Raw genomic sequence first — 17651 nt, 5'->3', positions numbered from 1 at the left:
AGCCCTCGTCTGCCTACCTCTGCGTGACGTCAGCGCTGAGTCACAGCCTGGGCTCAGCACTTTTCTTTCCCTTCTTTTCTCCTACTGGGGTCTTTCCAAGGGGGAAAAGGAGTAAGAGTCTCACAACCCCTCCTATGTTGTTCTGTCAGAGTCAGAGCTCTGGCTGCCCAATCTGACTTCCTACACAAAACTTCTTCCTCTCCTATGCTCAAATAATATTATTTTTAGACAATATAAGGCCCTTCTCTCAATTTTCTGTAACTGGGAGGAATTTATGATCCCAATCTAATTCTGAAGCACAAACAGGAGAACTTCCTGGGTCAAGTGCTAACCTTTTCACCTCGGGATGGATGCTGACACTTAAATAAACAGAGCACCCTTCAAAAGCAGAAACTCTCTTTAGCCAGTCTTTCCTCGCACTGCAGGCCCCTCTCCAAGGACCGCGCATCTAATTAGCCTGGGCACTAAGCTTGTCCTGCTTCCCTCTCCCACCCCAAGCTGCTATCCCCAGCGCTTGATGGGGTGCCAAAGTGGGAGATGGTTCCCAGTGAGTTTTTGGTGTTAACCCCAGCCCATTCCACCGTCCCTTCCCCTCTTTCTGTGCTCAATCCGCGCCCCCCCCACCGCGTTGTGCAAGAGAAAGATCTTGCAGGTAAATACTGCAAACTGTTCCAAGAAATGTCAAGTGAACAGCAGGTGGGGAAGGGAGAGGAGCCTCTGTGGGGAGAACCTGGGTGGCAGGACACAGCAGAGGCATGCTCAGCTGGACGGGGGATGTCTCAAGTCACTGATGCCTCTTGAATTACAAGGCAAACACGCCTAACATCTCCTTCACCCGGCCCAGCTGCGGGAAGCGCTACCGGGCTTCTCCTGGGGCTGGTCTGCCCACGCAGGCTTCGCTTTGCGGGATCCGCAGAGAGTCAACGAAATTTTCTTCACTTCGGTGTCAAAAGAGACAAGCCCTGATTTGCAAGGCGCGGCGGCCATATCAAGAGCCGAGCTATCTGCAAGGGAGCAGGGCTGTCTCCAAAGGCTCCCGCCGATGCCTCTATTTCTTTCATTTCCCCGCCTGCCATATACTTTACCTTTTGTTTATTAGTGTAAAGCCACAAAGCAAAACAGATGGCCTTCTTCCAGAGTCTTGGATGTGTTAAAGTGGCATTTACATGCCAATGAGGGCATTTCAATATCGAAATCTGGATCTAAACATTGCTGGAATCCGGATCTACAACCCGATTCCACCGGTGTTGACTCAATGTGCTAGAAAGAGGGGCCATAAATTACAGCCTAAATACGAGAGACAAGACGCTTGCCAGTGCGTCAGTCTGAGATTTGCAATTCGCGGGCAAAGAATCCCATCTCCCTCCAAGCCCAAACCCCATATATTACATATATGTGTGTGTATATATATATATATATATATATCTCCCACTCCCTGCCGCACACCGCTCCCCCCGCAATCATAGTGTATTTCAAGCAAAGAAGCTCCAAATCTCCCGATCCTGTCTCATTTTGTTAGCATTAGTACTATTTCGATACCATCGACCTTCGGGTTCAGGGGTCTGGTGAAGAAAAATTAAAATCTCTAGTTTATAGTTTCTAACACAAAAATATCTCTAAACCTCCCTAAAAAACGCTTTCAATGGAGGCACTAATTTACCCTTCAGGTCGTAAGGATTTTTTTTACACATTTTAAAATTAAAAAAAAAGTCTCTAAAATCTCAGGGGGGAAAATGAAAAAAAAAACCCCGCATCTCATCAAAATCCGTCAACACAAATCGCATTCAAATGTCAAACGGAGTTTAGTATCTTCCTATCATACTTAAGGCCATTTCTGCTGTTCACCTTTAAAGTTTACTTTTGGAGGCTATTGAGATGCTTTGGTGTTTTCCTCTGGGGCAATCAGATTGAAACCGATCAATATTTACTCAGTCTGAAAGGGCTGTTGAAAAGGCAGCTAACAACAAACTGCTTAGCTGCTCTCCCCTCTTTAATCTCAGGTTCACCGAAAGTTCAAGCAGAAATGAATTCGGTGATGGGTCACTTTAGAATAAATCCCAGTAGTTAATCTCACAGCCTTGATAAAGGCAACAATTACAGAGTCATCCCTCTCCCTCTCTCTCTCTCTGTCTCCGCAGCAGCGGCAACTTTCCTCTCACTTTTGCCCAGAATATTTTTACTAAATTTTAACAGCTTTCCGTTGTTTGCGAGACAGCAAAAACTCGGCATCTTCCCCGCGCTGCATCCCACACTCAGGCGGGTCCCCGGCTAGAGGTACCGGAGTGAGGGAAAAAAAAACCCCATCTCGTAAAGCACCCGGCATTTTCAAGCGGGGGTCCGGGGACAAAGGGAGGGATGTTTGGGGCTTTCTCCTCAGCAGTGATGAGGAAAGGGATGGCTGGAGAGGCACCAGGCAGCTGGAGGCGCTGGTGGAGCCGTGCTCCCCTCTCCATCCTGTATGGGAAAAGAGTGGAAATCTGGGCAAAACGCGATGGACGTCGCCGTTAATTGCTGGGACTCCGCAAAGGCCAAAGTTCACACAATCACTGCATAAATGCATGCTTAAGAGGGATTTATTAGCAACTCTCTAATGGCAGCTCACGTTTGGGCTACAGACTCGAGCTGCTTTTTACCGGCAAACTGCTTTTCCAGAGCGATGCCCCCTCCCAGCCAGGAATTGTCCGGGGACCCCGGGCACGGATGAGCTCCCGGGCAGGCCCCGGGGATGCTCCGAACAAGGCCGGGCCCGGGAGAGCCCCCGCGCTGGGGACGGCCCCGGGGGAGACTGCTCCTGCCCTGGAGCCGCCGGGAACACCGGGTGGCTTTTTTTTTTTTTGAAGGGGAAAAGAGTAGTTTAGGAATGTTTTTTGCGTTAGCTTAGGAGCAAGAGCTCTTGTTTGTTTTTCTTTAGCAATTAGCTCTGTGAGATCATAATAAATTTGTAACCACAAAAAAAGCATTACATAAATAATGAAATTAATAATATATGAATAAACAGATATGTAATGTATTTTGAAAATTCCTTCCTTCCTTCCTTCCTTCCTTCCTTCCTTCCTTCCTTCCTTCCTTCCTTCCTTCCTTCCTTCCTTCCTTCCTTCCTTCCTTCCTTCCTTCCTTCCTTCCTTCCTTCCTTCCTTCCTTCCTTCCTTCCTTCCTTCCTTCCTTCCTTCCTTCCTTCCTTCCTTCCTTCCTTCCTTCCTTCCTTCCTTCCTTCCTTCCTTCCTTCCTTCCTTCCTTCCTTCCTTCCTTCCTTCCTTCCTTCCTTCCTTCCTTCCTTCCTTCCTTCCTTCCTTCCTTCCTTCCTTCCTTCCTTCCTTCCTTCCTTTTTTGTCTGCCTTTCTCACTTTTTCTCTCTTTCTCTCCCTCTTTCTCTTTCCCTTTTGCCTTTCTCCTTTTCCAAGACAAACATTCCTTTTCTCCCTCAGGCGCACTACTTGGCCAACTCTCATTGTTAACATTATTCTTTTATGGTTTATGTGTCATAAAATACTACAGGTCACAGTTTCTCCCGTTTCAAGCTCGGAAAGACCAATGAAATCAATGGGCGCTCTAGGGATAAAAAGTCTTCTCTTGTGCCGAGGCATTTGGTAGCAAACTGTGCTGATTTTGATTATGCAAGGAGTCCTCTTTGCCATGTAACTTCGAAAGGATTACACATTTCACTGTTACGAGCAGGAATGGACCCAGAGAATGCTTCTGTGCCACTTTTTACAGGGCAGTGACACAGTGTAAGCCTTTGTTCCACACGGAGAATGTTTCAGCCATTACTTTCACCGTTATTTTGGCTTTCCAGTGTATTTTCATTGAAAGAATGAATCTCAGAAATTTAAATCGGAACTACTGGTTCTGATAAAAATGTGATGGAATGATCAGCCTGGACTACGACAAAACCGGTAGCCAGTTGATGACTTCTCCCAGTGCCCATTTTACAAACACAAACTCAACGTATTTCAAAACTTCTGCCGATCAATAAGTAAAAATATCAAAAAGAAAAAAAAAAAATCAAATAGTCCCAAATACAAGGGGGGCAGCGGGAGGTACGAAGCCAATCTCAGTCACAAACTCTCGTGCCTGCGCTCTCATCGGTCTCAGAGGTGGGCAGCCAGCGGCAGGCGGAGGGATTAGGAATATACAGGGACTCAGGGAGCGTTTTGCTCGCCAGAGTTGCAGGCAGTGTCCGAGCGGTGGAGAGCCAGGGGACGAGCGCTCCCTGCCCCAGTGCCTGCTCGGTGCCGCCCGGCATCTCGGCGCTGCGCAGCCGCTCCTGTTTGCCTCCAACGAGCTTGGCTTTGCCAAGGCACTTATGTCCTAATTCTATCCCATGCGGGGTTGTAACTCTCCGTCAGGAAAGAGAAAAAAAAAAAAAGAAAGAAAAGAAAATAAAAGTAAAAAAATAGCAATATGCTATCGACTATTACAAATTAAAGATTAAAAAAGAACAAGGAAATATCTACTTAGACCCAACACTTCACTAACACATTTTGTAGGGATCGATTTCATTCGCAGCTGTCTGTGCATTTGATCTTCGTGGAATTACTAAAGGAGGAGAATTCGTTGTGTGGATGGGGACAGCAGCGGAGCGGGGCTGCGGCCGCGCTCCTCCGCACCCAGCGCAGCGCCTCTGCCCTCGGGACCCGCCTGCGGGGACGGCAAAAGCCAGGCTCACCCGAGGGGTGCCCCGGCGCCCACCCCATCTCTGCGGGCCGGCTGGCCGAGCCTGAGGTGGCACCGCAGCGCTGAGCCGGGGATATCGCCTCTGATGTCCTTTGTCTATTAATACAGCCATCACCAAATCCCGGATAACCTCCCTCTCCCTCTGTCAACACCCCTCCGCTCCAGCCCGTGCTGGGGGAAGAGGGATGGGACCTGCCATCGGGGTCCTGTAGCAAGGGGTGCCCCTTTTAGGGGTAACTTGGTGACAGATGTTGACGTTTCTAGGGAGCTCGGTAAACAGAAAGTTGGACTGGACTTTTTCATAGCCCATGTGTTTTTCATCATTCCCCGTCAGGCTCAGACCAAAGGCAGAAGCTTCCCTCTTCACACTCCTCATCCCCTCTCATCTTCAGCAGTCACTCAGCCCCGGTGACAAGCAATAAAGAGCAGAGAAAACACAGGAGACCAGCTTCGTTAAGTAATGAAAAGAGATGGGGGTGAGGATGAGGCTGGTGCTGGAAATAGGGGCCCTCCTCCACGGCACACCAGTGAACCTTCAGGTGCAAAGAACACCTGCATAAATCACAGACTCCTCCTGGGAGCAGTGGGGGCATATTCAACAATCACATGTCCAAACTTCCCACCTCGTAAGAAGGTGAAGGTCATGGAAGGGCTAAGCCACAGAAGTGGGAATCTCTACACAATTTTAATTGAAACTCTTCTGTTCCAATAAAACCAAGCTTTTTCTTTACTTTTGTGATGTGTATATTACCTCAAATAACTGTAGTGCAAAACATCAGTTGCAGTGGAAATGCCATCCACACCTCAATTTATTTTCTTAGCGTAGATGTAAAATATTCCCACAAGCACCCAGTAAAGGGAGACACTTGGACCAGATTACTCTATTTTGCAAGAAATCAAATCCCTGCAGCACATCTCTGCACTATCAGCGGATTTAACATCCTTGCATAGTTCTGGGGACAGATGGGTCATAAAACAAAAGGCATTGGTGGGATAGTGTTGTGTTCTTCAAGCTGTGATGGGGGAAAAAAAAAGGGTAAAAAAACCCCACTGTCTAGAAACTGAAAGGTGATCCCATCTGAGCTGAGCCATCTGAGAGCCGTGCATATTTCACTGCACAAAAATGTTATCTTGGAGGAACACTCCTACCAGCAAACAGTATTAACATGAACAATATGCTTAGACATAGAAGTGGGTATTGCAGACAGGCAGGACCCCATGGGGCTTTGCAGTTCATTACATTCCCCTGTATATTTTATTTTCTGTGTTTCTGACAGTGCTATGAGGCAAGGCAGTGATCATGGAAATAGAAGGTGGGGCAAAAAGGGCTTGAGAAGACTGGTCTTCAGTGGCAGAGCTCAGATCCCACTGCACAGGGAACACGCAGTGTTTTTCTATATCCATAGGAACATGTGTGTCCCCAAGAACTTTTTAGGTTCATGTAAAAAGGCATCACCCAAATTTCTTTCAAGTCAGCTCACAAACTGAAAGACTTGAAAGATTTTGAGGCTTGTACCTGATACATATCTTGGCTTTGAGTGGGACCTACCATGGCTCACTGCTCAGAGAGACTCAGCTCACCTGAGACACACAAATCTGCCAAAATTTGCCTTACTGAACCTGGTAATCCAGCAATAAAGATAAATTTTCTCTCTTCAGATCACACCTTTCTCACCCCAGGGGTTGAACAGCATTTATACAGTAAGGTATATAAGGAATGCAGCCAAACCCACAGAAAATTATGCTGAGGACCCTCTAACAAGACAGTTTGATTACAAATCAGATGAGAGATGCTAGAAATCCAGATAATCTCTATGTAACCCCCTTTTTTAGACATCACGATGTGTTTTGAGACTGGTCAGCCATACAGGGTGACTCCCAGTTTTGCTGGAGCTGAAAGAGAAGAAGACATAGCTATTACCTTGGGCTTTGGATCAGGTCCTGACTGAAAACTCCATATTCAGCAACAGGCAAAAAAGTCCCCTTTGGTTTTCACTGAAAAGACAGCAGGACAGACTGTTCACTAAAAGCAGTGAAAAAAGCTAACAAGAAATCTGATCATAGTGGTTTTTTTTTTCTTTTTTTTTTTCTTTTTTTTTCCCCTATGTGTAATCAATTGTAGATGAATTCTGATTGTGAAAGGGGAAGGTGATGCATTTAAAGTATTTGTTGCTATCAGAAAGAACAATTTTCCTCACCCTATCTTGTAGGTGGGAATCAAAATAAATGGAAATCTTTGAAGTTTAAATACAAGTCTTAGCTGCAGCCTGAACTATGATATTGCTCAGAATATGGGAATGGAGAAAGTCCTTTAAAATACAGGTTAAAATACAGAACACACCTTATTCTACAGATCTTATTCATTAAAATCAGTGGAGTTTTGCCTTAAAAAATTCTCCAGACAGGATTTTTTAGCCAATAAACATTTTTCAGTGTGACATTTTATAAATTAAAAAAAGAAATGAAAGTTAGTTACCACAAATGCAGCATTTAAAGCAACGGTGAGCCCATGTTAACATTGATTTCTCTCTCTGTGTCTCCTTCTCTCTTTCTTTATAAAACTTATGTACTCTGTCGATAAAATACCATCCTCTTTGATAATAAATCTGTTGTTTCAAGCTAGGACGCTACCGTTTCCTCTCCCATGTAATTTATAGTTGTATTGATTCTGCAGCTGTGGTTCTCTATTTCCCGCCTGTTGTATTAAAAATGAGTTCTAATTGCGAGGCAGATAATCTTTGGTCGGAGGACCTCACAGAGTATTTTAACTGCAGCTAAGGAGATTTAATTTGATCAATAGAGAAATGAAAGCCTTGAATATTTAAAATGATAATTTTCAGTTTAGGAAAAAAAGAGAGACAGACAAAGAAAGGAGGTTAATGGATCCAGGAAAAGCATTCATAGATCAGCATGAGCAGATGTTCTTTTACTTTTCTGTCAACGTTTCTGGTTTGTTGTGCACATAGAAAAACAAGCTTTTCAACTCTCACCACGATTTCAGCCTGTTGCCAGCTTTGCTTGCCTGCAGGATATCTGCTTATCTAGCCTGGGAGCAGAATCAGGCCTCCTCCCCTTTGGTCTAGAAGCAAAGCAACCTTTCACATGGGCTGCAAGGTTTGTCACACTCCCCGCCCCCCACTCCTTTGCACGCACATTTTCAGCCCTTAGATCTTTATTTCATAAAATTCCTTTCCTCTTAGAGACAGAAATACTGGCCAGGAGATGAATGGAAGAGCTGAACAATATTAACTGCATTCAGGTGTGTGTTGGCTAAGACAAACCTGGCCCCTTTCCTTGAGGGCAGGATGCACGTTCAGCCAGGTGGGACAGCGATCCCCATGCAGCTGTACGGGGTCCCCTGCAGCCCTGGTGTGTGCACTCAGCGTGGAACCTCAGAGTGAGAAGGATGCTGTTACTACACATAGGAAATTCCAGTAGCCATTTCCCTAAGTGAAGCACCTTTGAGAGCTGCCTCATGTCTAAAGTGTCCATGTTGAAGGAAATCACTGATCTAAGGGTGCATGGGTGTGTTCTTTAGGATTCATGAGAATGAGGCACGTTATTTCATGGTTTTAATCCTCAAAGCAGGTATTTTGTTTAGTGCAATTCCTTATTAGTTTGGAGCAGCAACACTAAAAATGATGAAGTCCAGCCCGAGCCTTAAAATTAGGTTTGTCTCTAACTATTCTCCAGGGCAAGGAATAAATATCAACCTTTGGAAAAAACCAATCTGCATTTAAGTGAAGATTAAATAATCTAAGATATATTGTTCGCATCTCAGAGGGTAGGACTTTTTTTTTTATTATTGTAGTAAAATATTTAGAGTAAAACAATGCCAGCAGGCATCAAATAGATTTTCTTTCATCACAAAAGGTTAACTCCTGCTGCAGTTGTGCTATATAAAAAGACCTAGTATTTTCACTGGGGAGTTTCTCAGAAAAAGGAGTGTGGAAGTATCCCCAAAAGTCACACTATTCATGAGGTAACCATTATATGAGCTTGAAAAGAAGAGGGAGAAAGGAATGAAATCTGTCGGCAGCACTGTCTTGAGACATACCTGCTTAATGTGAGTTTGTCCAAAGGCAGGCACAGTGCTCTGCTCCAGAGATCCTGTCAGCTGGATCTGAAGGACACCCCTTGGGCAGTCATGTGACAGCATCCCTTTTATTGTAAGCAGGAGTATGGGGGCTTAGCCAGAATGCCACTATTGAAAATATGGCTTTTTCTTGACCAGCAAAATGAATTCTAGATGTACTCAAAAGCTGAAGAGCTGCAACATTCTTTTTAGGAAAATGGAGGAAATTAATTCTTCCTTGCATCCATTGTACTCTCTCAGCCACATGTTGCAACTATACCTCTAGCATACTCTCCTACTTAAAAGAATATTAAAAATAAAGCTTTATCTAGATGTTTCCCAGATGCTTATCCACAGCTATGAGACAAGCTCTTCAGCATCTGTTCACTGGTGACCCAAGACTTTTCCAGGCTTCAGAGCTTACGTTCTCCAGCCTTTGTGCAGTTCTTCCATTGCTACAATCTAGGTTAGAATGAAGGCGGTCAAAAGGGTGAGGCTTGTGTGGAGAAGGAAGAAGGACAGATGTGAAGAACATGGATGTCACTGTCCCCAGGAATACTGGCTGTAGAGCAGTGGGGGAGCTGTGAGGAGACACTGCTGCCCAGGAGCAGGGGTAGCAGTGGGTGCACAGCACAGAGAGGAGAGTCCTCAGTGGTGACAGCTTGTCCTTCCCCAAGCACAGTATGAAATTCTATATTACACAGAGACGCATTTCAAGTTACGCTTCACACTACTGTCCAACAGGATTGCTGTATTTAATGCATTTTTAATTCCTCAAGGCTTTTTCTTCCAGGTTTTTGCACTCTTTAGCTTGCCTACCATCACCATGGTTTTATGCTTTTGATAGACCATAAAAGCTTGCTTTTCTTTAAAAGGCATGTGGATCACAGGATACACAGGATAGAAAATGAATGACCTGAAGATTTTTTAATACCTTTTCTACAAAAGCAGATCCTTCCTTCCTCCTTCCTTCCTTCCTTCCTTCCTTCCTTCCTTCCTTCCTTCCTTCCTTCCTTCCTTCCTTCCTTCCTTCCTTCCTTCCTTCCTTCCTTCCTTCCTTCCTTCCTTCCTTCCTTCCTTCCTTCCTTCCTTCCTTCCTTCCTTCCTTCCTTCCTTCCTTCCTTCCTTCCTTCCTTCCTTCCTTCCTTCCTTCCTTCCTTCCTTCCTTCCTTCCTTCCTTCCTTCCTTCCTTCCTTCCTTCCTTCCTTCCTTCCTTCCTTCCTTCCTTCCTTCCTTCCTTCCTTCCTTCCTTCCTTCCTTCCTTCCTTCCTTCCTTCCTTCCTTCCTTCCTTCCTTCCTTCCTTCCTTCCTTCCTTCCTTCCTTCCTTCCTTCCTTCCTTCCTTCCTTCCTTCCTTCCTTCCTTCCTTCCTTCCTTCCTTCCCCTGGAGTATCTGGGAAAGAAAGAAGTATGTGCAGTTTCCTTCTCAGTGTGAGGTTTGAAAACAAGGCTTTGATCTGAGCATGGATAACTCTGCTGAGGGTAAGGCTGATGTTTTATTGTCATTGGATGCTTGTTTGTTGTTTGCTGTTGATTTCATGTCTTCCCCCAATTTCTTCAGTCTGGAGTTCGCAGACTTCTGCTGCAGGGAAAACGTGGAAATTGTTTTTTCCCTAGTCACAACGTGTTCTCTAATAGTTGCCTCCTTTTCTGCTGTCTTTTCTTCTGCTTTAATATCTTTAATAAGTGTTACCATCTGCTTGGGTGCTGGGTTCTACACATTGTGAGCAAGGCCAAGAGTTTCTGAGGGCTGGAACAGTGTTGTTTACTATTAGGCATAATGGAGATTATTGTCTTTGCCTGGGGCAGGTGTGCTATGGCTGGAGCAGACATAGAAATGCAGAACATGTGCTGGGGTTCAGCTGTCTACAGTTTTCTTAAAAGGAGGTTTGGCTGCTGATCTGTTGGTGTTGACTTAATATGCAAGGACTCTTTTCTCCTGCTCTTCTCTGGCCCCTAACACGCCTAACCTTTGAGAGAAAGACACAACACATTGTGATGCTACTGACTGGTCAAAAGGCACTATCAATTTTAGGTGAGATAGGTACATGTCAGAATCAGCATAATTAACTGGAATGACAGTCCTGTTAAATGTGTTCATGCCATTGCACCGGTAATAAAGCATGTGTAAGTTTACAATTAAGACACGTCTTTCTTCCATACCTTGGAGACCAGTGACAAACATTATAAGTTGTATAGCTGCAGAAGCTGAAGAGAAGTATTTATCACAATAAAAACATTAGGTGATGCATTTCCCAGATTATCTGTCCTTCTTATGCAAAAACTCTTTTTGCTGGAAATTTCAGGCTAGGTAATAATTATATTTCTGGTCTGAAAGGTGATATTTCACCCCCTGAATTATTGTTTTCATTTGCAAGATGGATGACAACCATATTGTTAACTACCTTGCATAAGGGTATTTGAAATAGTTCCCATTTCACATTATGCATCAAGCTGCATTTTCTTTATATTTAGTGCACTGCACATTGCAGATCCACAGAGAAATTTTCCGGGATGCTGTAAGACATTTCCCCATATTGTACATAGATGCTACAGCTCCTGCTACAGTGATGGCTGGAAAACATCAACACAAGTAAGATAAAGGTGATTTAAAGTTCGTCTGTGAGTCAGGCAGAGAACTGACAGCCATCTTTAAGCAGCCTGACCCTGGGATGACCCTGAGCTCAGCTGGTTGTGAGATAGTTGGGTCTATTATGGGACAAAGGATCATATGTCTGACAGGATGCAGAGAACACATTACAGGATCACAGCTGAGTAACAGTGCAAGACATAATGTACATTTATTTGACGAACAACACAAGCAAATCTTGCCAAGAAAATTAAATTTCAACTATTTTGTTTATTTCAAGTCAATCTCTTTCTGTTGCCTATTTCAAGAAATTAATATAGCTTTTTCTCTTCTAGGAATGAAATAGATGATCGTGCTAGTCAAATTTATAAAGCATGCAGAATGTACACTGATAAATTCTTATAATGGGGTTCCACATTTCTACAGTATTTCCCTCCCATGTGGGCTCAATCTGCATCTATTCAACATTAAATTTCAAACATCTTTGCCTACAACCCCATATAATTTGGTCAAGTGAGCCTGGAAATGTCAGAGCTAATGCAGCAGCGGATAGAGAGAGAGCCATGGGCTTGAAACTGCATATGGTCTTTTAAGTAAGTAGCTACACTCATGTGAAAAGTGCCAGAACCCCAAAATTTTGGCATGACAGCCTTCTCAAGAAGGGGGAAATATGCCCAAGTACTTTAATAGGCTGGACTTCTTTCACTTCTAGTTTCAGAGATAATTCTGTGGCAAGTGATTTGATATCTTCAATCTCAGCTCTGGGAAAAGGGCTGACAGAGATATGGAAAACCTGTATAACCTTGGACATCAAAAATTAGATCAGCTCTGGCCTCTCCACTGCAGAGCTCATTGTATGCCATGGAAGGGAATGATTGCTGGGCTGAAGATATGGAAGGCAAGGCTGGGGATTGCTGGGGCTTGCCTGGCTGGTTACTCAGGCATTATCCAACATGCCCTGACCCTATTGCTGACCACACCAGGTCTCTGTTGTGGGGGAAAGGGAGAGTGGGTGTCTCATTGCTAGTGAGTCAAGAGAGAGGGAATGATGGGGAGGGAGGTCAGTGCGTCTCTTAAATGACAAGTCTCTTGTCCCCCTGTGAGAGAGGCAGGACCACATCTGCCACAACTCCTGGCAGTGCTGTGCCCCTTCCCTCTGCTGCCCCAAAGCTGCCATCCGGCATCACCGGGCAGGAGGCAAAAGCTTCAATCAGCAGAAGGAAAATTGCGAGTTAACCCCCTGCCCTTCCCGCGACCCCCACCCCCGCCGTGGAGGGTGATGAGAGAGGGGGATGAGGAGCTGCAGCGCAGGCAAAGCCGAGAGCAGCGCTTTGCCTCGGCCAGCTTTCATGGGGACAGGGGGTTAATCTGCTTCCCAGGCCCTGTTGTCAGTAGCCACACGTCCTATTGCTCCAGGCAGGCTTGGATCTGGCTCGGAGTCCTGTACAAACAGCTCACTCTTTACAGAGCTACTGCGCTGGGTGACCTCTTCTAATGTATTACTGGTTTATATTTGCGCTGATTGCTTCCAAAGGGGAAATGACAAGAAGTGAATCAGTGTGACCTCATTAGCGTGGCTCACACTGGTAAATGGATGACCACCATTAGGAAGGCTCTGTTGTGGCAGTGCTTCCATCGTGTTACCTGTGGATAGTATCATCATCTTGCTATAACCTGCTGCAAAGATTTATGCACTATGCTAACTTGCGTGCTGCAGCTGCTTTCTGTCTTATAAATATTGACTTCTGTGCCAAAAACAACAACTTGGTACAACAGGAATTAATCTTCTGCTTGACTGATGCATCTTTACAGACCAGTTTGTCTTTAGAAAATAGAGCTCAAGAGAGTTTTATGATTTAGAAAAATACTTTGTAAGTTGATTTAAAATATAGGCTGTGATAAGCAGAGGCATCATTAAAGTGACACGGGGGCTATATTTTGCCTTCTAGATTTTCCTAACTGTGCCATCTGTTTGTCATCTCAACTTGTGTGAAATTTTAAAGAAATTGCTAGACTCTGGGTCCTGAATATTTTCTGTATGTCGCAGTTTCTCAGACAATTTATCTATCACACAATAAATGGTTTTAATTCACTTGATTTTTTTTAAATTAAAAAAAAAAAGAAAAATCTTTAGGCAATCTGTTTTATCAGAAGACTTGCAGATGTCCTCCACTGACAGAGGACACCTTTTGTCCTCAGCAATAGCATTGCAGTGCCAAGGAAGGCAAAGAACATCTCCAACCTGATGTTAGACACTAGGATGAAGTCACAATATTGCAGAATTCTGGGACTGACAGTAAATAACAGCACACAGAGTCAGGATTCTAAAATATTTAAGGACAGGAGATCAGCTTATCTTAACCAAGGTCCTTCTAGGAAGACTTGTGCACCCTAACGCCTTAACAAAGGCACTGTGCAAAGGAACCATTGAGGATATTTGATCTGAAGATGAACTTACAGTATTTTGACAGCTGCCCTCTGAAGTTCAGGTGTTCATGGCTCCAATTACAGGCATTTTTTGTAAGTCTGTCCATACTATGCATGACAGTGAGAGAAAGTGAGTACTCCCTGCTACAATGGAATTTCTGACTTAATTGTGCTCTTATGGATCATGTGAAAATTACAAAGTTGGTGTGGTTTAGGACATTATTGTCTCAGATACATTACCCAGTATTATGACAGCACACTCCACAAGCCAGATCTGATGGACTTGCAACTGAATTTTTTTCAGATGGAGAATTCAGTGCTGGTTCTCTAAGGGTTTTCACCAAGCTCGTTGCCATGCATCCCTGAATAAGCAGGCTGGTGGCAGTAACTCAGCTCTTGGAGTGAAATTTTTATCTCCAAAATGGAGTCACTGTTTTTTCTCAGAGTCCCCACCCAGGCAGATGTTTAGGTCTTATAGTGTCACAGTGATGCCTTCAGAGCCACTAGCTTATGCTCTCTATGCTGAAATACACTTTTAGGTCAGTAAAATACCAATAACCACTGTGTTTGGAACCGTGAATAGAGAGCTGATCTGGCTGAAGCTGTCACTGACATGAGATTTGAGAAATCCTAGACCACAACCCCTCTGAAGGCTGAAGTAATCTGCATGGCTCCTGTTAGTTATTCCACACCAATGGTTATTTTTGCCATAAATATGAGGTTTATACATCTCATAAACAAAGAACAGTGAGAAATGTTACAGATGCATAATATAAAAAAGTTAATAGTCTTTGAGAAAGCTTATTTGTTATGTCATGATATTAAGAATTTGGGTTTTACATTTGATAAACAAGAAGCTGTTTTCTTTTATAGCTCATTCCTGTGCTTGCTCAGTGTTTAAGAATTCAAGCAGGTAGATGTTTGCACTGGCTGAGCTGTTTGGTAGTCTCAGAAAAGAACTTTAAAATTTTTTCGGATGTCTTATCTGTTAGAGATGGATATGCCCATGCATTAAAAGTTATGGTGCTGAGTGCCTTCAAAAGAAGAGTTGTTTTTCCCTTCAGAGGAGACAGCTAGACAAAGTAAACCAACACCGAATTTTAAGCTTCATCCCTGTATGGCTCCTAGTAATGTAAATATTCTCATGTGGGAAAAGAGTATTTATTTTGTGGTCAATCCTCTAAAAAAACAACAGAACTGATTAAAATCACTTTCAATCAATAGGAATTGTAATCAGTAGGAATTTTCATCAATAGGACTTTGGAATTGTTAACTGAGAATTCAATTTCTGTTGTGATTATAAGCTCCATATCTATTTAATTACTTCAGGTGCAATGCTGTTACTAGGAAAAGATTCATTCATAGTAAAAGACATATAATTGAAGCCTTTTAATATATAGTTCCAAATTGTGGCAGTGATTAGTTTACAAAAAAAAAAAATCTTCTGTAACTGACTGATGAACTGCACATCTAATTATAAATATGCCAAAGCACAGATGGGATCTTCAGTAAATACATGTTCATAATGCACATTAAGAGATTTGTATTAAGCAAATGAACATATTTTGAGCTCTAGGAATGATTAATGTATGGAAAGTAACATGAAGCTGTGGTTTAGATCTGTTGCAGACTTCAGAGTCCAATGTAGGAAACCTTATGATAGCTTAGTCTTAATTCCAAAGACAAACCTAAAGCAAAGGTTCTTTAGTTCTTTTTTCAACACCTTCCACAAATAGGATACTGATCAACAGCAGACTAGTAATTGCTACTGGTTTTTATTTACAGAAAGCAAACCCAGACACTTGGGCAGCTCTCTGGATGTGTGGTGTGGGCTCATCAGCAGGAGCCGTGACTGGAGGCCCAGAACTGGCCAAGATCATGAGAACCCTCATCTCTTCTACAGAAGTTGCCTGCTCTGTCAGTGTAGCTGTCTGGGCTCCTGAGGGCTGGGTTGTCCAGCCACTTCATATTATTTCAGGGAATTATGAATTTATTACACACTGGACTCAATCATATCTTTGTTTCTGAGAAAGTGAAGGTTTTGTGGAAAGGGTTTTCTTCCTTATCCAACCTTAGTCTTGAGATCTTAATCAAACAAGCAGATCAGAGTCAGTGATATATGGACAAGGTTTCATGTTTTCGTGGCTCTCTTGAGGCATAGTCCACTAATATTTCAATCCCTGACAGCCCTGGTACTTTTTCATATGCGTGCTACTTGTTATTACTTATTTCCTTAGGCTGTGATGTTGCATGCACTTGTGATGCTATCCCAGAGGTATGAAGCCCAGCACAAGCATTTCTCTGGATTTCTGGATCAAAGAAAAGCTGTGAACAGGTATCCTGTTGTTTCAGTCACAGCTGAGCCCAGCTCTGTGCCAGCACAACTGCAAGACTTCAGACAGACACTGTCTGTACAAGGTGTGCAGCCCTTAAGTTGCCTGAAAAGTCCCTTTGGACTATGAGTTGTCCATCAGATGGAATGAGGTGAGCATTCCTCTACTGGAGGTTCAGTACAGTCATTCATTTTTATTTAGGAGATATCTTTCCTATTCCCACGTCTCCCTCCTCACTTTCCTTCTGCTGTATTAAGGTGAACCTGAATGAAACTGCTAGCAGAAAGCCTAGTGGGAAAAAGTGAATGGAAGACCTAGCTTTGAGCCCTACTCATGTTGCTCTGAAAAAGCTGAAATTTGTTTTAACTGGAGGCCATGGCAGGGGGAGAGGCAAGAGCAGCATTTCTCCAGGTGTCAGGGAAGTCACTCTCTGCATGAATTGTTTTTTTCCCCTTCAATTTCAAATACTTGCAAATTTCTCCCAGGCTTCTCTAGGGCTGAAAGACGTGATGCGTGATTTCAGCTCATAAAAGACCTTTTTTCCTGCTGAAATTTTGAGAAAAATTCTTAGATCAAACTTTGAAACAGAAGAGTGGGACAGTGAACCTTCTTACAGACTACAGCTTAAAAACAAGCAAGCAAACAAACAAGCAAGAAGTGTTCTGGAAAAAAAACATATCTAATTTTGACATCTCAATGTTCTTTTGTAAAGGCTGATATCCTACCCTAAATGCACAAAATTCAAGAAATTCCATGTACAGAAGAATCATATATAAAATCTCAAGTTTGTAAAAGTGTTGAGGAATGATTTCTAAGTGTGCATGGCAAAAGTGTTCCTTTGAGAAACACAAACAAAGGAAAACCCTCTGGTGTGACAACCTGGGAGCTGGAGAAGCTCTGTCTGTTCAGAAGCACTGTCTGTTCCAGTTGGCTGAATGCCACACTGGGACCAGGCTGCTGCGGGGGCTTGGAAATGCCTTCAGGTGGTCCCACTTCAGCCTAGTGAGGAATTGCCCATCCCGTGTCACTGATGGCCTTTTTGGAAACCAGATCAAGCACTGAATTTTAATAACTGCTTTATGCACTCACAATGATCCAAGCATTTGTGTTTGTTGCATTTAAGCACTAAGTTTGTGGCAAATATCCGTTGCATGCATCTGTTGCATTTCAGATTTATTTTAAAATAGCTTGATAATGGTTTTAAAATCAGTTGAAGTCTTCCAACAGTTTAAGTGACGGTGGAATGAGGAGATGGCAGGAGTACATCTCAATTGCCAATATGGACCCACAGGCACGGGTGGATTTGGGCTTGGCACTGGCTTTGCACCTCTCTCCGATCCAGTAGTGAGTGTCAATAACTGCATAACTGGGCTGTGGAATGTCCAAGCACACAGAGGTGCTGTTATCCACAACAATACCTTGTTTAGTGAGCTTTAACATTTTTCATCTGATGGGTCATCTAGACCCGGGCAGATGTTTATATGGATACACGGATTCTATTTGAAATTCAAGTGCTTGTCCTTCATAAAACACCACGTTAATTTTGGTTTTTT

General features: G+C 43.5%; 1 long non-coding RNA gene across 1 annotated transcript in view; it reads left to right on the top strand.

The window, feature by feature from the left end:
• Window positions 1–10143: 10143 nt before the first annotated feature.
• LOC135287522 (uncharacterized) overlaps window positions 10144–17651 on the top strand; it is a 51105-nt gene continuing 43597 nt past the window's right edge. The window contains exon 1 of the long non-coding RNA XR_010351181.1: window positions 10144–10230. This is a non-coding gene — a long non-coding RNA (uncharacterized LOC135287522). The remainder of the gene's footprint in view (window positions 10231–17651) is intronic.

The sequence above is a fragment of the Passer domesticus genome, chromosome 1 (assembly GCF_036417665.1).
Source record: "Passer domesticus isolate bPasDom1 chromosome 1, bPasDom1.hap1, whole genome shotgun sequence".
Taxonomy (NCBI): Eukaryota; Metazoa; Chordata; class Aves; order Passeriformes; family Passeridae; genus Passer; species Passer domesticus.
This window is presented reverse-complemented; position numbering and strand designations above follow the sequence as displayed.